Source organism: Balearica regulorum, chromosome 2 (assembly GCF_011004875.1).
Source record: "Balearica regulorum gibbericeps isolate bBalReg1 chromosome 2, bBalReg1.pri, whole genome shotgun sequence".
NCBI classification, from domain to species: domain Eukaryota; kingdom Metazoa; phylum Chordata; class Aves; order Gruiformes; family Gruidae; genus Balearica; species Balearica regulorum.
Genome location: NC_046185.1, coordinates 96,576,588 through 96,595,931, shown reverse-complemented (window position 1 = coordinate 96,595,931; position 19,344 = coordinate 96,576,588). Strand labels below are relative to the sequence as shown.

At 41.2% G+C, this 19,344-nt stretch overlaps 1 long non-coding RNA gene across 1 annotated transcript in view; it reads right to left on the bottom strand.

The window, feature by feature from the left end:
* Positions 1-204: 204 nt before the first annotated feature.
* The window catches only part of LOC142600758 (uncharacterized), a 129,889-nt gene continuing 110,749 nt past the window's right edge, over positions 205-19,344 (bottom strand). Inside the window, exons 2-3 of the long non-coding RNA XR_012834320.1 lie at positions 2,014-2,105; positions 205-456 (exon numbers count right to left, since the gene is read on the bottom strand). This is a non-coding gene — a long non-coding RNA (uncharacterized LOC142600758). The remainder of the gene's footprint in view (positions 457-2,013; positions 2,106-19,344) is intronic.

Here is a 19,344-nt window from a genome sequence, read left to right as displayed (position 1 = left end):
CAAATGAAATAACTTCAACCTGCATAGAGTGATTTACTGCATCAGCCCATCCTTAAGGACCATAGTAATCATGTTGTTCTTTAGTAACATGGAACTGTCACCTTTCCTCCGCTGTCTTGTAACAGAGGACTAGCTAAAGCCATGAATGCTGGAGAGCGTTTAAGGCTGTGAAACTCCTCATGGCACAGCATTAAGTGCCTAACTCTCAGTTAAATAATTAAATGTCACTTTTCCTCCCTCAACACACCTCAAATGTTCACCTCTGAATATTTCTTGTTGATTGTCCCTTGCCCTCCTTGTTGCAAGGCAATGATGTGACTTTCAGAATAAGTAATCCCACCGACGGCATCAGAACTGTTCAACTACTTGTCTTCTCTTTGCAGACACAGGCTTCGTGGCTTGGCCGAATCCCCATATGATAGAGCTGTCACATAGTGTAGAGCCGCGACTTACTTTCTAAAGAAGTGCAAAGGAAGAGAGACAGGGAGAGAAAGGAATGAGAGATTAATTTCCTACCAAAGAAGACAGATTATAAAGGCTAATGTTTCTTGGACCTTTGCAAATGCACTGCTTTGTAGGAGTCTGAATGTAAACTGATATGAGGAAATACAAACTATTACAAAAAGTTGTGCTGTTTGGCCTGCTTGTTCAATGGGCTCACATTTTGTTCTTTAAGGGAAGAAATTTGGTTGTTTGCCTTGGAGATTATTCATTTTACTCTGAAATTTGAATATTACAAATAACGTCACAAAATACTCTTATCTCAGTTTTGTAAATATTAGTCTGCTTGTCCTTGGAGCATTTGTGACTTCTCCAAACTATTCTGCAGTTATGAACAGTTCTTAGAAGGAAGTATAGAAATATTTTGTTGACTCTCAGCGCTGCTGACAGTTTAAATGTCACCCTGCAACAGCACTCATCAGTACGAGTATCATATCTCTTTGGCCATTTTAATCAGTAATAAGTCAGCTAAACAAGTAAGTCATGCATCAATTGGGTATGACCACATTGAAACTAAATGTGGAGAAAAATAGAAGTTATTCAACTGGAATATGTTATGGGTAACTCTAGTTTTTATAATCATGTTCTATCCAGTGAGTAAATCAACTTTTCTCCAAATTATACCTTATTGACAACAGTGCATTGTCAATAGGTTGTTCTGCTGTGTTGTTGAGAGAAACAGAGTGAATTTTGTTCGGTATCCAAATATTATAAATACAATAAATGGCCAAACAATTTGCAGGTGATTTATTCTATGAATTGCAACTCTGTGTGTGAATTGTCAATTACTGGAATGTTGGTTTTCTTTCATATACTACCTGTTGGAAATATTCTGACGTTTTAAAAATCATTCTTAGTCTGCCATTTGCTCAAGATTACTTCATTACAAATGAACTAAACTAGAATGGATTTTGTTAGACTTTGGGTCATATTTCATGTTTCTGTAGAGTAACAGATTGATCCTGAGTTTAGTTATGGTTTATAGTACAGATTTTTATTATTAGAAATGCAGATTTCACTTTTTTTGCAAATTACCTGAACCTTAAAATCTTGCATTTGGGCAAACATTCCTGCCAATAAATCATTCACTAGAATGATCAGATAAAGTGTACATGAAATATGTATGAACAGAGTTGAAATGAGTTTATTTAAGAGCTGGAACAAGCATTTGTAGACAGCTTTCTGAAGCATTCATCCAGCACTACAGAAAATGGCATAATTATTGAATAAAAAGAAATTACACCTGATAAGTGTAGGTCTGACAGCACACGAAGAAAACTGTAGAAGATATTACTGGCATGGCAAAACTTTTCATGGAAAAAAAACCCCACCAAACAATTAATTCAGTGCATATCCCATACTGAAAATGTTCTTACTTGTCTGGGCAGACACAAACTTGTGTTTTTAAAAGGGGAGTTAAAATCGGAAGGAAAAACGCATGGTGGAGTCGTCATAAATGCCAGTAATTTAAAATGGGGAGATGGAAGATTGTTTGATAGAATTGTGAATTACCAGGGTGTGTTCCAAAGCAGATTTATTCAGTCATTGGTTCTTTATACTCTACAACAGCACTGATTTCACATTCAACTTGTTTGCTCTTGTTGCTGGGAAAAAAAAAAAAAAAAAAAAAAGACTGGTTTATGTATTTATATATTTATATTACTTATATATTTCCACCCTGGATTCGTCATCTTCCTCCTTTAAAACAAAACAACCTGGTGATTTTGTGAGGCTTCAAAGCATTTTACAGACATTAACTAGTTAAATTTCACAATGCTCCTCTGAGGCAGAAAATTAAGTATTAAAATTCCCATTTGTTGGATAAGGAAACTTAGGGACAAAGGTTAAGTGACTTACTGAGGCCACAGGAAACAGTACAAGGAGTGGAGTAAGGAGTTCTTCCAACCCATGCCTGTGGCTGGTAACATACTGGGGCACAGGACAAAGTTGTAAAATTTCACACTCTTCATCCATAGTCTAGTTTTTTACTCCTTTCCACCCAGATCAAAAACATTTTCAGTGAAGCATTATTCCATATAAAGTACTGGGATTTCTATTTCCATCATCTTTTCGCTTCAAACAAACTGATTTTTTCCTCTCTTGTCTAAAAGGCTACACTGTGTTATAGACAAGGTAGTCTTCCTCTCAGGAAGATAAAGTGGCAGTGGATACTGAAAACATGGAAGTGAAGTGTCCAAGAGCTGCACTAACACAGACCACAAACGATGGCTCCACACTTCCCTGGGAGCCTTTGGAATAATGTAGACCAAGTCGTAAGTCAAACCAAATGCCTTTTTTTTTTTTTTATTTTTTTAATGTAAAGTGTCATTCCATTGAAAACAGCTTCTGAAACAAAATTAGTTTGAGATTTTTTTCCAAATGTTTTAGATTGGAAATTCTGAAATCAGATTAAATTTCTGTTTTCTGACTGAAATGTTTACTTATGGATTTAAAAGAACAATATTAATATATTAAATCAAATTTCCCCTCCCTCTTTCTTCCTCTTATCTTCGCCAGGATAGCAATAAAATGGATAAGCCCTGGATTTATTTCTGTTACTCTTATCTTCACCTGTCTCCCTTCCCTCTTCCTTTTATGTGTTCATTCAATTTCCAAACCTTCCTTGACTTTGAAAGGCAGAAAGGAAAAATGAAATAGTGTGAATATGCTACCACATATCTGGAAAAAATGAGAAAATGGTGAAAAAATGACAAAGGTGGAGAGAAGACAAAAAGCTGAACATTTCATAAATTAAAGAATGTTTCGAGTTAAAGTGACTTAGTACAAAAGTTTTTCTTCCAAGCACATTTGAAATAAATCTTTTTTTTTTTTTTCCCCTTGGGTTTTTCCTTGTATTGAAAATTTATTTTAAATTAAATTAAATTAAAATTTATTTAAACTTTTTTTGAATGGGAGAAGGTGAAAGAAATTTTGGGCAGCCTTTTCCATAAAGAAACCTGAGATTTTAGGTGAATGGGAGAAACTTCACAACACCTTTCAGGGCACTTTTATTATGTTTACTAACGATCACTTTCATTTTTCTGCATTCAGGTAGCTTAGTTTGTTTACGTAGGGCACATCAAGAAAAAGCAGTTGTCAAGAAGTTAATCATCCCGTAGTCTTTATATAAACTTGCTCTAACAGGCCAAGCTCACTTGAAAAATTTCCCTCCCCTTTCTGCAAACAGTTTGTGTAAGCATTGTGCTTTGTTAGACGGTTAAGGCTGCCTATAAGAAGTCTTTGCTGTGCAGGCGCTGGAGACAAGACTGTAACCTCTGAACTGGATGCAACCTGCACCAAGACACTTGGACCATTCTGTGAGGCAGCGCTACACGATAAAGCACAGCAAACGCGGGACTGTACTGAGAGGAGCTTCTGAGAGAACATCCTGGCAATCCCCAGAACCTCGGCTGGGCTTCCATGCCCTTCCGTAGTGGTCAAGGTTGCCCTCAGGCAGGCAAGGACTTGTTGGGGACTGACTTCTCTGAGCATATCTCATAGGGTGCATAGCCCCTCAGTTACTTCTCCCATAGCTTCTAAAAGGTACTGAATGCCACTCACAACTTGGATTTCTACTGAATTTAAGTACATCTATCAACAACAAATTAAGAATATTTACCAGAAAAAAATGTTTTCATTTCACAGAAAATTCCATTTTATTTCAGTTCATTTGAAAAGTGTATTTCTTGAATGTGTTAGCACAGCAATAAGGCAAATGGGACACAAAGCTTTCTGTACTTGATGGAGCTTCCCTGCCATGTGATTCACAGCAATATATTTTATGTAACAGCAAATTCCCTTAAAACGTGGACTCAGTTAAATTATACCACCAACAGAAGAATTACCTGAAGCTCACAAGAAGCACTTGCTAAGGCATTTGTTAGTTTAAACCAAAGAAGTAGGTAAGTTTTAAATGGCAATTGGGACAACTTGCAACATGTGCCAGAAAAACCCAGCAGGCTTCCATCTGTACTTTGCTTCAATCTGATACTATTAAATGGACCTTCATGTGACCACCCTAACCTATCCAGAACTCCCACTGGCTTTCAAGATTGACAGTAATGCCAGGGAGAATCTTATGAATCAGAGCAAATCTAATGCACGTAAACCCCTTTTTCAATAACGCATCAAGCATTTAGGCACAGATCTTGGAAGGGATCTTAGCAGTAACAAATTTTCTAAAGACTACAACCCCAATGCCTAAGTCACCCAATCTTTGAAATAACCTACCCTGCCAGCAATGTTAAGTCTACATGATAAACAGGCTTCAAGTGCTTTGAGATCCACAGAGTGTGCCATATGAGTATAAACCACAAATATATATTTCCCTGACAAATCCCAAAAGCATACTAAAATCCTGACTCAGGCCTATACTGAGAAGAACTTAAAACTTACAGAAAATGGACAGTAAGACTGTGTTTTGGTTTGTTGGGGTTTTTTTTTCTTGTAAACGTAATGTTACAGATGATGGCCTTCCATTGAGTTGCTTTGAGTCCTTATAGTCAAAATGCCAGCCTAACTTAGTATTGGGGAATTATTATTCCCAGGACACCGTGGAGTTAATGTGGTCAGTGAAGAGCAGTCACTGTGCTGCCCAAGCCTTAAAGCAGTCTCTTGGTTGTACACACTTGCACTAGACCACTCACAAGCGAGTCCTACAACTGAAGGTCTCTAAAAAAAGTCTTATCATGCTGAGGAGGGAACCCAAGCAAATGAAGTGAGAAGAGAACAAGACAAGAATGTGGAAATAATGGAGATAGATTAAAAGAGTATTAAAACAGAACAGAGAAATCAAATGGCAAGAGATGAAGAGGGATAAAGCATGTCTGGAAAGGGGCAAGTTGCACAAAGCATGAAGAGGGAGGTTATTTTGGAAAATGCATTGAACCCACCTCCATTTCTATTTACAAGCTGATTCAGCAGTGCCTGTCATACAGATCATGTCTCAACAGCAAAGGAATTGTTGTGAGAAGCAAATCATAAAACCAACAGGTGCAGAGAACATGCTGCTGCTGCTATGTTTGAAAAAAAATAAAAATTACAGGTCTCACATTCAACGTCAACTACAAAAAGCTGAGGTGGAAGAAATTGCTGTAAGAATAAAAGTGAGCAAGCAAGCACCTATCCCTACAGTGGTTTGGTTTTTTTTTTTCTTGTGTGTCTGTGTCTTTTGTGTGTGTGTTTGCGTGTATGTGTGCATTTGCCTTTTGCTTTTTTTTTTTAAATCTACCTCTCTCCACCCTATTTCTCACTGGTTTCTCTAATGAAAGGTCTACTACTGAAAGATAGAATCTACCTTCTTTCTCTCATTATTTTAAATTGTATTTTGTGAGCTGCCTAGGGACTTCCTGGCCACAAGTGTCATCATCATCATCATCATCATCATCATTATTATTATTATTATATTTTACATTAATAAAACTGTGAATGCTGACTGGAAATGTAGAATGCCTCAGCCCACACATTCGGGGCAGCAGAGTGTGTCTGCATGCCAGGGAGTGCAGCTAACCTCGTTAACTAGCACATCTTCTGCCTCCTCTACCGCAAGCCGGTACAGATTTTATGTGAGCTGTGCTTCTCCAGCAGCAACAACAGTTGCAAGGTGCCAAAATAATGCCGCTCCACATAACTCCCCGCCCTTTCGCCGCGCTCCCCGGCAAGCACCCACGTGCCCACACGCCCCTCGGGCAGCGGGCAGGGGACTCTTGGCCGAGCCCGCCGGCCAACTCCAGAGGTAACGCGGCAAGAGGAAACCTCGCAAGAGCTGCAGTTAGCCAACTGCCATATGCCCTGACAAAGCTACCGACAGCAGCGGCGAGCCCAGGGAGTGCTTTTATCATTAGCCCCTCACCCAGCAGTGGAGAAAACTCATTTAGCCCCATGCTGGACTTTCATTAGGAGCGACTTGCATCAGATGGTCGCAGCGTTCTGGCACTGGTGTTGCCTGGTCCGTTGATGGAGACGTGGCCATATCTCACCCCGGCAGGGATCCCCAGATTGGAGCGGCTCTTCATCGACAGATGCCAAGACAGCAGCAGTAGCAGCGACAAAGGCAGCTTGGCTTGGTGCTATCTTTTATGCTGGCATGTTGCAGCCCTAAACTTTTCAGAGGCGGCTTTTTACAAACCGCTTATTCCTGTTAAATCTAAGACAGAAAGGCAGGAAGTCTGTATGGATGGGGAGAAATAAAGTAAAACAAAATATGACTGAAATTATCACTTGAAGCTAAAGCAAGCAGCAAAGAAGCTGTCACTGACAATCATTATTTCTAACCTCAGGACTGTAATAAAAAATCAATGAAGCAAGAGATGTCAATATCCTAATAACAAAGATGGGATACCACCACCCTCCCCTCCCAACATCCTAGTTACTTACGTTAAAAACATATAAAAGTGGAAGCATGGGTGTCAGAACAGAAATGCTTTTCTCGTTCCACAAATATCCCTCCATTTTGTGGCCTCTCTTTGTATTGTTTGTAGGACATGATTTTTCAAGGAGAGGAGGTGAACCAAAACAGTATTTTTTGACATGGAGCTGTGAGTTCTTTAAAGTCCATAGTGACTCTGTTAAATATGACTAACCCTCCCCCCCCCAAAAAAAAAAACAAACCATGAAGAAACAACAAAGGCAGCAGAGCACCTTGACTGTTTTCGCTGCCTTCCTGCCTGCTCCCCAAACACGGATATTCAGTATTAAAATCTCTCACACTTTTTGCAGACTACCTCACTGTGAAGATACTTTGTAAACTGATACAGACTAACAAAGAAACCCCTAAACAAATCTCTTGATTTTATCAGCTTGCTTTAATGAACTTCTGTGTTTAATAAAAACAAACACACCCAAAGCAGAAAATGAGCTTTTTTAAAATCTATCATTTCCCTCCCTTACTTTTCCCATCACCATAGTAGAAGGCTGTCCCACACCGTTTAACGGGTTTGCCTTTGGGGAAGGCAAAACATCAGTAGCTCCCTTTTACAGCTAGGGAACAAAACAGCAAGAGAGAGATGAGGTCCCGGTGTCTCAAGTGGAAACTACAGCCCTGACTTACACGCAGAGGGGTGGATACAGCATGTGTGAAAGTTAGGCACTGCGGGGCATGGGGTGAGTGAGATGGGAGCTAGGGGGAGAGGCGGCTAGCCTTGTGTTAATTAAACCTGGTGCCTAACTCTTCCCCACTTCAGCCCAGCAATCTCTCCTGATACTGCAGCTTTTTGTTCCCAAAAGGGACCCATCCACCTTTCTGTTAAACCAGTTTTATACCTGTATAGCCCAGCCACACTCGCCGTGTAAACCCAGCACCCTCGTCGCACGGGCACCTCCAATGCCCACACCCCCACTGCAGCTGTCACCAGTGCCTGCAGCCGGGCAGACTTTGTCAGGCCTCCGCTGACTGAAGAGTAAGGTATTTTTAATTCGTATTTTTTTACAGCTTTTCTGTAAACCAGACAGTGTTATGGCGGATGGCAGGGTGGGCCAGCCTGTGGCACTGGTGAGTTGGTGCCTTCAGCCACGCACCCCATGGCCATCTTTCGCAGGCCATCCTGCCACTCCTCTCTTCAGAACAGATAATTCTGAGGAAGCAACCAGCAGCTTTACCCATGCTTTTTATTTTTATTTTTTAATTTTTTTTTTTCAAGCACCCGTTGCCAAAGACCCGCGGAAGGCAAGCACAACATGACGGCCATGCCGACAGGGCTTTTGTGCGATCCGGCTGGCGGCCTCCTCTCCCCTCCCCCGGCCAGCGGGATAGAAACGCAAAGCGAACAACAACTAATGAATCCGCAGCGCCAGAAAACGAAGGCGAAAGGCTCTGGCCGCGGTTAACGGTGCTTCACAGCGGCCCTTCCCGCCACCGCGGGCCTGACAGGGCCAGGCCGGGGCGCGCCGCCTCCGCCGCGGGCCCCGCGCAGGTGGGCGGTGTTGAGGCGCCACCTACCGGGAGGCGGTGGCAGCCGCCCCTCCGAGCGGGGGTGGGGGGGTGTGTGGTCATGGTGGCGGGTAGATGTATGAATACATATATCTGCCCATACACACGCGTACATGTGCATATACAGTAATTAAAAAAAAAATTAAATCCCTTATTTCAGCAGAAAGACCCCCGAACCCTGCTGCGACTAGCGGGCGAGCAGTGCCCGAGCCTCGGGAGGATGCGTCGCTGCCGCCGGCGCCGTCGGCCTGGGCTGGGCCGGGCCGGGCCGGTGTGGGGGCCGGGAGCCGGCACCGGCGTGAGAAATGGCAAAAGGTCGGGGGATTTTACAAAAGCACTGTCGCCGCCTCGTTAAGGGCTGGGTGGCAGGGGCTGGGGGGGACACAACATGGTTCCCGGTTTTAATTGCTTCCATTTGGCCTCTGCTTGGGTTGGGAGCGACATGGACGTAAGCGAATGTGTCCTGACCACAGGAAAGAACAATGTTAAACATTTTAATTATATGGGGAGTGAAACAAAGTAAAGGCAGAACAATGAAGACTAAATATAAAGAAAGGAAAGCTAATTAATGGAACATTAACATAAGAGTTTAATGCAACCAGGCTGAGTCTGGTTTGCAGCATGAAAAGAAGGAAAACAGCTCTATTGTCCAGAAAAGAAGTGAGCGCAACCCAGCACCCGGCGTTTCGTACACGGTACAGCTGCCACGGCCTTGAGCTGGTTGCTTACACTGAAAAGATGCTTTCAAGAGACAACATCTTTAGGAAGCTGTGAACCAGCCTATCTAGGCTTGAAATCCTTGGAAATGCCAGGCAGGCAGTCATTCAATGAAATCATTAAACTTCTGTAAGCAAAGTGTTGCTGTGGGTATCGTCAAAACTACTTTTAAAGTTAAAATACTTGCCACGGACGTAGCTATGAAATAAGATATGTTTTGAAAGGGGCTATCCAGTTGCCAGGTCACAGTTTTCGCACATACTGTACTTGGTTACTCCTACACCCCAAATGCAGATATTTCACTTGGCATGAGGGTCCAGTTGCCCCAGACAGCCTCTGTGGCTGGAGAGGTGAAAAAGAGGATGCAACGCTAACGCCAAAATTTGTCTTCTGCTTTTCCGTGGAGAAAAGCCACCCTCTGTCACTGACCCACTGACCACAGAGGGAGCCCAGGGAAACCACCAGACTGGTTTAGCTGGTCAGCGTTGGGCTGCAGAGCTGCCACAAAGAACTAATTTCCTTTCAAGTACCTTCACTAAGGTCTGTCCATGATGACAGTCATGTTCAAGTATGGGTCCCTCTCTCTGCAACTCCAATTGATAGCAGGTTGAAGTACAAAGCCTGTTAACTAAGAGGGATAAACTCTTACTAAGAGGTAAACTCTTTCCTATTCAAAGAACGATGCCTTTTCGGCTTTCCCATACTAGTGTAAGGCATTACAATATATGCACGTGAGCAAAAGAGATGGAAGTCAGGTTAAGGATCCTTTGATTATGATGTGGCCCAAATGCTGGTTCAGCTTTCATGACAGTTGGTGCTACGATGAAGTTTTCATTACATTCCCTGACCTTTAGCCAAGTTTGCAAACCTGTTGATGACACTTAAGTAAATGCAAGCAAATCAAAGCATTTTCAGGGGAAGGCATTCACACATTGTGAGATACATATTTTAACCAGAAACTTGCTGGTCTTAGCAGACTGTGACTGGTTAAGTTAAGTTTCCGTAAATCCAAGCAAAATGCAGAGAGTAGGAACATCAAAAACTTACCAGGCCAGGTATGCCAGTATCTGGCAGGTCTGGCCAAAATTTGCAAAATGGATCAAAGAGCCTCACTCGACATTCAAGACTTAATGTAAATCATAATCATCCTATCGGGGGTTTTGCCATTGCCTTTTCTTGGAAACAAAGTCATCCCTTCTCTGGAGGGGCAGGAAACGAGAAGAGTCACTCTTAGTGTAACAGAGAATACAGGGTTTCCTAATATATATTGCAGTCTGTTTTGTGTGTTATTTTTTAAAGCACCTAAGTAGCTGAGTTCATTAAGTAGGTATACAAACAAGTCAGTAAAGCAAGCATAGTTGGTTTTTAATCATATTGATAGATATTTATGTTATGTATGCACATAGCAAATGCACTGCCAATTTGAGAAAGTACTGCTAGTGAACAATTACATGGTAATTTTCATTGGAAATGTATCTCTTTAAAGTGTATCATACTTTTCTAAACTTCGTTGTGATGTTTAGACCTAAGTGTTTTCCACTGAATAGTAGGACCTTTTCCTAATGCCACTTCAACAATAAATGTAAGGTTATTTCTGCAATGGATGGACCAAAACTTGAAGTTGTAAATGGTTTGGATGAATCTGAGCCATACCTGACTTTTGTCCAATGCTAGATCTAGGCCAAGGTCAAACTAACCTTCCTCCATATCTGCAAAACTTGCAACCTAAAAGCTGACTATTGCCAAACTTTATAAAATTTTAAATCCAGAAACATACGTAGTTCTGATTCTTTCAAGGTATCATCCTAATGCACTCTGTCTGGATATGCGAAGAATCTTTAAGCAGTGGAGACCTATTTCATTAACTTCTTTGTGTCTCCCATTTTGTAATTTATTGCATCATAAATATCTGCATTGTATAACATTTTATGTAAAACTCAGTAAAACTTAATTAAGCCATTGATCAGGGGAACCAGAGTAAATACAGATGGCCAGATTTTTTCTGTTTCTACTGGAAATCTCAATCCACAAAAATTAATGAACTATCACAGAAGGCCTGCATTTGCTCTGCTGCTATCTAAAGGCCATTTCAGAAATAAGACTAATTAACATGGCCCTTGTCTTTTCCTTTCCATCATCTGAAAGAATGAAGGAGGGTGTGCAAAACTATTTGGAATTATGGCCTTGTGAGGAACATTTATGACTCAGCGTTAGAGGATATGGATATACTAGTGAAAACAGCCTTCAAATGAGCAGAGCTTGGAAACCCATTCTTCAGAGGTTTGCCAGCTCCACCTTCCACTCTCCCAGTATCCACAAACTCTCCACTCAAGCCACCCAGTGGAAGATTGCTTTGAGCATCCCTCTCTTCCAAGCGTACTTGAGAAAGTTGCAGAAGGCCAGACCAATTGTCCTGATGGAAGCAGAAGAAAAACCCCTGTGCTTCTCGGAAGAGCTGGGTCTACTGCATGTGGGCAAATGGCTGATATAAGACAAGCAGCTTTTGGGCACTGCTGCTACCTACAGTCTAATGACAGTAGAGGCCAAGTGCATATAGCATTTTGATCTTTTTTTCTTACCTATTAGAGGAAAAATACCTGTCTGCTAAATATTATTCTTCCTGGAATAGAAGATCAGACCAAGAAGCACACCATGCCAGAATGGATAGATTACACAACAAATCGATGTGGCAAATGTAAAGATGATATTCACCAAAGTCCAAATGGAAACACATCTGAAATCTGAAGTGCCTTCCATCAGTCGTCTCTTCTGGAGCTGGATTAAAGCTTTTTGTCCCAGATGGTCTCTTGCATGTAAATACAAAAGTGCTAGCAAAAGTCAAAAGGGAACCAACTTTCCCCTGGAGTGGTCATGTGTGTAAGCAGTAATTCAAATCACTCCTGGAACCCTGTGGTATTAAAACCTTCCTTCTGGACCAGATCAGACCCTCATGTTATTCTCCACTGAGGATCATAACAGTTTTCAGGTACAAGTATATCTGGCAGGGGAGAGGGCTTGGCATCACATCACTGCAGGTGGCCCAGCTCTAATGAGGGCTCTTCCCACTGAAAGAAAACTGTTTTGGTACTTGTTTTGCATTTTCCTTAGCACATGCTCTGTACCATAATGTTATCACAACCTCAAGGTATGAAAAACCATTGACGATATAGGCTCTGCAGTGGCTCTGTGGAAAGTAATAAAATGCCAGCAGTAAGAAGTGGGAGATATGCATGGAAGTATTCGTCTCTGGACAATTCTGTTGATGCCCAGTAGGACTGATGCATGAGCACAGAGGATGAGGGACATACACAGGCAAGAGACTGGCCAGTATATCCTTAAGAGCATATGTGGCATCTTCTCTTAGAAGACAGCTGAGCACAAAAAAGGTACTCAGAAATAGTTATCAACATTAGGGATGCAAGTAACAGCAGGTAAACTATAGCAAACTAAATATGCAAACAGTAGTGGTTTAACTTCAGAAAAGGTAGAAAGACAATAGGGAAAGTTCTGTTGTGGAAAGGGTGTCTGTGATCTATGAGGTTTACTCTCAAATGGACCATTGACCCCTGACCAGTAGAAAATGCCTTTCTTTTCTTCAGCCTAGCTCTGCTTCTGTAAGGCACTGAAGTTACAGTATTGAGGAGAAATAACAGATTTGCAAATCCATTTTACCATGTCACAATTTTTAATGATGGGAAACAAATATAAGGGATGCAACAAAGGCTAACATATTGTTAATACTTTTTATGAAAGTGCCACCTTCATTTTTGTGAATGAAATGTATCAATAAGGCATGTGTGTATGTGTCTCTGTGTGTGTGTGTATTTACATGAGGTGTCTATAAATATCCTTTCAAGAAGGTCATACTGAATGGGCTTTCCAAGATGATGAAATAATTCAGTATGGTATTAACCCCCAGAATGCCAAGTGATCACCACAGATACAGATTCCAACCCTTTTTAAAAATGCATTAGAAGCAATTTCACCAGTAAGTCTGCTTTCTTTACGATTTCCTAATAGAATCATTTAATTTGTGTACTTTACAGAAAAATCAAGATATAACAAAGACCTGCCTTGAATGATTCTAATTTAACAGCTTCTGGAATTTATTTATAGAGATCTGGAAGGATTTTGAATGCAATGTGGTTTTGTCAGAGCAAATAAAGGTACTTCTTAAATGATATTTGGCAGTTAGCATCACTCAAACTTGCTTGGCATTCATGATTCAAGAGGAGCTGGATGGATAAACTGTAGGGTTCTTCCTATTCCCTTCCTGTCTTCACTTCATCCTCTATCTTTCCTGTTCCTTCCCACAAGCCAGCCTTTGTCAGCTTGGAGATGGAGGTATGGTTATGGAAGCATGGACTTTCCATGGTCTACAGCTTGAGCCAAGCATGCGGTCTCAGGACTGCATAAATTTACTGGGACGTTGAAAGATCTTTAGCTTGCCATACATTATTATCAGCTGGTGTGATACATGGCTGCACAGAACTATGCATTTAAATGGGAACCGCATCTGCTCCTAGAACAATCAGCAACCGTCTTAAGGGAGAGGGACACTTTAATTTCAGGGTGCAAGGAAATCCAGGGAGGGGTAGTCATTGCTGATATGGATTCCAGGGTCCTACAGGCTGTGGGCTAATAGTGAACAGTGAGATACTGGAGTGAATTTCTGCTTTCCCAGAAAGCATGAGCAACAAGAAGCTCCCATGTGTAAGTCCTCCAGGACTCCACATGACATCTCACTGGGAACCACCAATAATTTTCAAAATGCAAAAACTCTTGTCTGCCAAACACTCAGTAACTTAGTAAGATTTCATGCAGAACTGAAAGCCTACTTCTGAAGAAAAAGAAAAAGAAAAAAGAAAAAAGAGAAAAGAGAAGAGAAGAGAAGAGAAGAGAAGAGAAGAGAAGAGAAGAGAAGAGAAGAGAAAAGAGAAAAGAGAAAAGAGAAAAGAGAAAAGAGAAAAGAGAAAAGAGAAAAGAGAGAAAGAGAAAAGAATCTCAAAGCCTACAAAATTAGGAGCATAGTTGGAGCTTCTCCTTTAGGGTAAAAGTGGTAGCAATGGGAGAAATAATCTGAGGAAAAAACAGATGTATAGATAGTATGTAAATTCAGGACATAGTGATGAAAGCATCTCTGCATGTTTTTATATAGTTCTAATGAAAAACAATTGCTAATTGGAAGTGACTGGTTAAATTGTGTCAATGACCAGTCCTATTCTGCATGTTCTGCTGAAGCCAGGCACTCTCTGAGGACAGCTGGAGCTCAGCCAGAATGTCATGACCGTGGTCAAGGTCATAGGTCCTCACGTGCCAAAGCAATACAGTCTGGTTCCTAATCTTTACAAACTCTTTTTCCATGGGGAAGCAAACTGGAATATACTCAGCTGGACACGTTAGTATTTTTAATCCTTATCTCTTTTGACATAAAAATAAAGCTACCAGTTATTTTTTGTTTCATTATTAAGCCCTTGGTTTTTACAAGGATTTCAGAACTTGGCCTAGATTAGAAACAAAAATAGTAAGAGCTCCTTTTCAGAAGAAATAAGATTTAAAGGTATTAGGGGGTATATGCCCTCCTTTTTAGCAATTGGCACAGGGAGTTTGGTTGTTTGGGTTTTTTTCTGACCCTGAAAAAAGCAATCACAGTAGCTCAAACCCGGTTTTTTGTTTCGTATTTGTAAATGCTGTTTGTAGTAATATTCCACTAACACACATAGAAGAGAGGTATGTCCTTTCACAGCCTTTTTCTGGCTAAACTTGGACTTGCTATCAATAGTTGGTATGCAGCCCAGTGCAGGGGGATTGGACTGAATGTGGAGACAGGTGTATTTTTGGCTCAGCCACCACCCCGGTATGTAATTGTGGTCTCTTTGCATCGGTTTTTCCTCCTACCCTAGCTTGTCTGTTCTACTTAAACAAAAGCTTTGAGTTTTAAGACATGGCATCTTACTATGTATTTGTAAGTAACCATACCCAAAACAATGGTTTGTGCTTGAATCCTTATGCTCCATTAGCATTGAAGTAACAGCAGCCTTTCAATGGTTGCCTCTTCAGAGGAGTTGGGCAGCTTCAACATCATGCTTTAATCTTAAATTGGGCTTTGTTCGGAGCTGTAGCAGTCAGGAACAAACTATTATGTGTGGGCATGTGAATGCAGGAACAAATTGAAATGGCTGCATCCAGGAGTCTGGAAATCATTATGTTCCTGCCATCATAGGCAGCCACATTGTACGGTTCTTTCCAGAATCAGGGCCTCAGCTTGTAAGACCACTAGACTCCAGATTTTGGAGAAAACAAAGCCAGCCTGGTTTGCTGGAGGGTCCCGATCATTGTGATTCCACATCCTGAGCTGGTGCCTCTGCTGACTGTTCAGTGGTCTCATCAGTCCCCGACACTGCTGCCAGCCAGTTTCCCTTCCATTCCTTGATGCTGGCAACCACATTCTGATGCAAGACAAAATTCCTCTCCTCAGTGACAGTATTTTTTGGAAACAGATGAGGCGCCAGACAACATCAGATCTGCGGCTCAACTACTGTGGCACCTGCTTTCTGGCATGGAAGTAGTTCTCATCTTGGTCTCTACGTTGGAAGAATTAAATGGTCATGCCCAGCTTTGTGTGGTTTAATCTGTCTTTCAGAAGAAAAGTGCAATAGCTTTGCATATTCTTATTACTGTTCAGAGAAATTTCCTCTTCAAATTCCATGTCTTCTGGGCCTCCTTGCTTAGGCACATTTCAATCTGAGGTGTGTTTATTGTCTTGCAGTTCAACCAAGGCTTCCCTTCTCCTTGTGCTGTGAGACATTCGGTCTAACTCCTCCAAACCTTTCTCTAGTCTTATGAATATACACTATGTTCCCTAGTCTAATTTTAAATGGAAAGTTTATTTCCTCATTAGATGTTTGCGTTACCTGAGGTCTGTCATCATGATCCTCTTTAAATATTCTTTAATTCTACAATATCCTTTTGAAGTATATGACCATATACAGCAGCTGAGATCAGGCATTGCTAGTGATTTATGTAATGACATTCCATTATTTCCAGTATTACTGTCCAGCCCATCTCTAATTCACCCTGGCTGCTTTTTATACACAGGTAGTGCAAAATGGCAATACTGATCATTGCTTTTCTAGCAATTGTCTGGGTCTCTTTTGTGTCTCATATAGTCATTATTAAAGGAAATCTCAGTTTAGTACTTGTAGTATTTGTTTCCAGAGACAGGAAGAGTCAGCTTGTCCACAGACTCAGTTTTGCTGCACAAGGTTGGATCGTTGCACAAGGGAACACCTCTTTCCTGCTCCTTCTCCTGTAGCTTCTGTGAGCAGGGAACAAAGGTAACCAAAGTACTCCTCATCCAAGGGTGCCCAGAGGCCACTTGCCCACAAAAGGCCCTGGAGTTATGAAACACCTTGCTACCCTAAAGGATGCCAGGCAAGACAGTTATTTAGGAAGCAGTCTGCCAGGTCAGATCAAATAACATACCCTCGTCAAATGTTTCAGAGATGGGCGTTCTGACCTGGTCCATACTATAGCTGGAGCATACATTTGCAAAAAAAAATTCCTTTCAGACAAATCGGCCAAGTGACCTGTGGCAATACTTATCATGACCAACTTCCCTTGGAAAATATATTTCTATTCCCTTAGAAAATATTTCTAAGGTATCCTTAGAAAATACGTGTGTGTGTGTGTGTCCCTTTTTTTTTTTTTAATGAACTTAGCCAGTCATGGCAAATAAGTTCTTTTCTCTTATCTTCCTCCACTCCCATCTAATAATGCAGCTGATCCACAGGTAAATAAAGTAATCATCTCAGCTATAATAGCTACTGTTACCTGCTCATTCATTCCTAGATTTTTACAACTTATAAGGCCATTTTCTCACCTTACCTGGACATGAAAAAAGCCCTGAAAATTGCCCACAGTTCATAAAATACAGAGCAAAAAATAAAAGACCAACAAAAAGACTGGTTTATCAGTAGGTTGGAAAAGACAGCTACTTTACTTTTATACTGAAAAAGTGTATGTGCTCTCTAAATGGATAATTTAACCTGCTCTTGAACTTCCAGAAAAAATCTTCACATGCCCTGCATCCACATGTGAAAAATTCTGGTTGCTTCATATTTGAATTCCTGAGCTTAAACTTTGATCTTCTGGGACAACTGGGCTCAAGCCCAGGAGCCTGGCATTCTCTGTCTTCCCACATCCACATAAAAAGCAACTGGGACTCCAGTCTTGCACTGGAGACTCTTAACTGTTCTGCATGCATGGAAAAGCGAGTCCCAGAAGCCAAGCTGATGGAAATAAACTATTCTGCCAACTGTGCACAAGAGTTTAGTGCACGGTCAGCTGTGTGCACAGTCAGAGTGCATGCCTGCCTACAGAATGTGAGCTTGAGAGCTGTAGACCTAGCCTGTAAAAAGGAAGAGAGTCAAACAAGAAAAGTATTTCAGGCCTCACACTTTTTCTTATAATCAAAATATAGTTGGTTTCCCTAGAGAATTAGAACAATTTGCCTCTTTCTCCTCAATGGTTAAAACTACATTTCTTGGGAAAGGCTAATAAACTGAACAATAGAACCCTGGAGCCTGCAGTGATCGGGTCCAGTTTGTACAAAGAGAAAACAAAAAACAAAAAAAACCAACATCGAAAAAGGCCCTCTTCTTAAATTTGCCACAACAACCTCATGCCTAGAACCGCAGGAGGAGACCCACGCATGGTTTGGCCATTAATTACGGTTTTTGCATCCTTTTGGCGGTACATTTTGATGACAGGAGCAACTGGAGGAAATCAGAAAACAGAGTTGGGGACCATTCTGAGTCACTTCTTGCTTTCCCTGGCTCCTTTCAGGGGCTCGCAGCCCCTGGACTTATTTCTGCAATTTCCTGAGCATTTTCTATGAAGTGCTGACTTGCAGTCAGCAGTCTGTATCACTTAGAGCGGTATTCAGCATCACAAAGGATCAGATCCCGTAGCTGAATCCAGCCAAGCTGGACTTACAACTTGTCAGCAGTAATCCACTGTGAGCAGGGTGACAGAGTACCAAAGATCAGCATGGCTGGATGGTTGGCACATGTGTCCCACATTTTTGGGGCACATGTATGACCGTGTGTTACATTAATACACTCTGACTTCGTCTTACGGTAAAGAGCTATCAGCCTCATTCAATCTATTCATTGTGGTTGAGTGCTCACCGATTATCTGTAGGAGTGCAAATACAGCTGTTTGTTAGACATGAGGCATTCATTTAGCTCTCTGTATTGTCAAATACATTATTAGTTAATTTATAGCAGGAGAATCTTTACCTCCAGTATGTGCGATGAACCTCATTTGAACCTATTTTGCACCTATTCCATGCCTCAGCTTGCTCTGGGTAATGGGTAGTGATGTGTGTAAGCCAGAAAGAACCGCTCTTGACTTTCATAAACATACTGAGCTTCCAAGAGTGGCAATTAAAAAAAGAAATATGCATTAATTAATTTCTAATTTCTTACTGGTAAATGCAATGTATTTCATGTTGATTAACAAAGACACAGTGGCCATGAAATCCCACAAAACCATTCCTTTCCCAATCATGTTGCAGAAAATAAATTTGCTTTAATGCTTAGTGTTAGAAGCAGCTCAAAATCAGACATGACAGTCCTAGAAATCCTAAAGCACTAAATCTGAATTTCTCTGAAGGGATTTCATTTCAGTTTCATACTCAGCATTACTTCTCACTGGTTTATTTGGTGCACATAAAGGTATTAATTCATTGCCGTGCTTAATATGGAGAGTGGTGAGTAGCTGGATTTTGAACCAACTTGTAATTGCTGAAAATGTCAGGGCTGCTTCTTCAATAGGCATTGAAAACCTTAGTTAAACAATGACAGATATATAGCAAACAAGCAGTCAAAGAAAAGTATGCCTTATGTCAGTGAAACAGTACACAACATCACCTCCCTGTGAGGACAGCACTCACCGCCTTTAAAGAACGTGCTCAGATTTTTCAGGTTTAAATAGAAGATATGTGAGAGACTGTATCTTTCCTTTTTCCGCATAGGTGCCACAGGATATGGGAACCTACTCAAGCCTCACAGGTAGGGAAAGATTCAGATCAGCTGGAGAGAGGCCAGGAGAAAGCAATGAGGATGACAAGAAACTCAGAGCATATGGGCTTTAAGGAAAGACTGAAAGTCTGGTGGTGGTCAAAAGCAACAGCT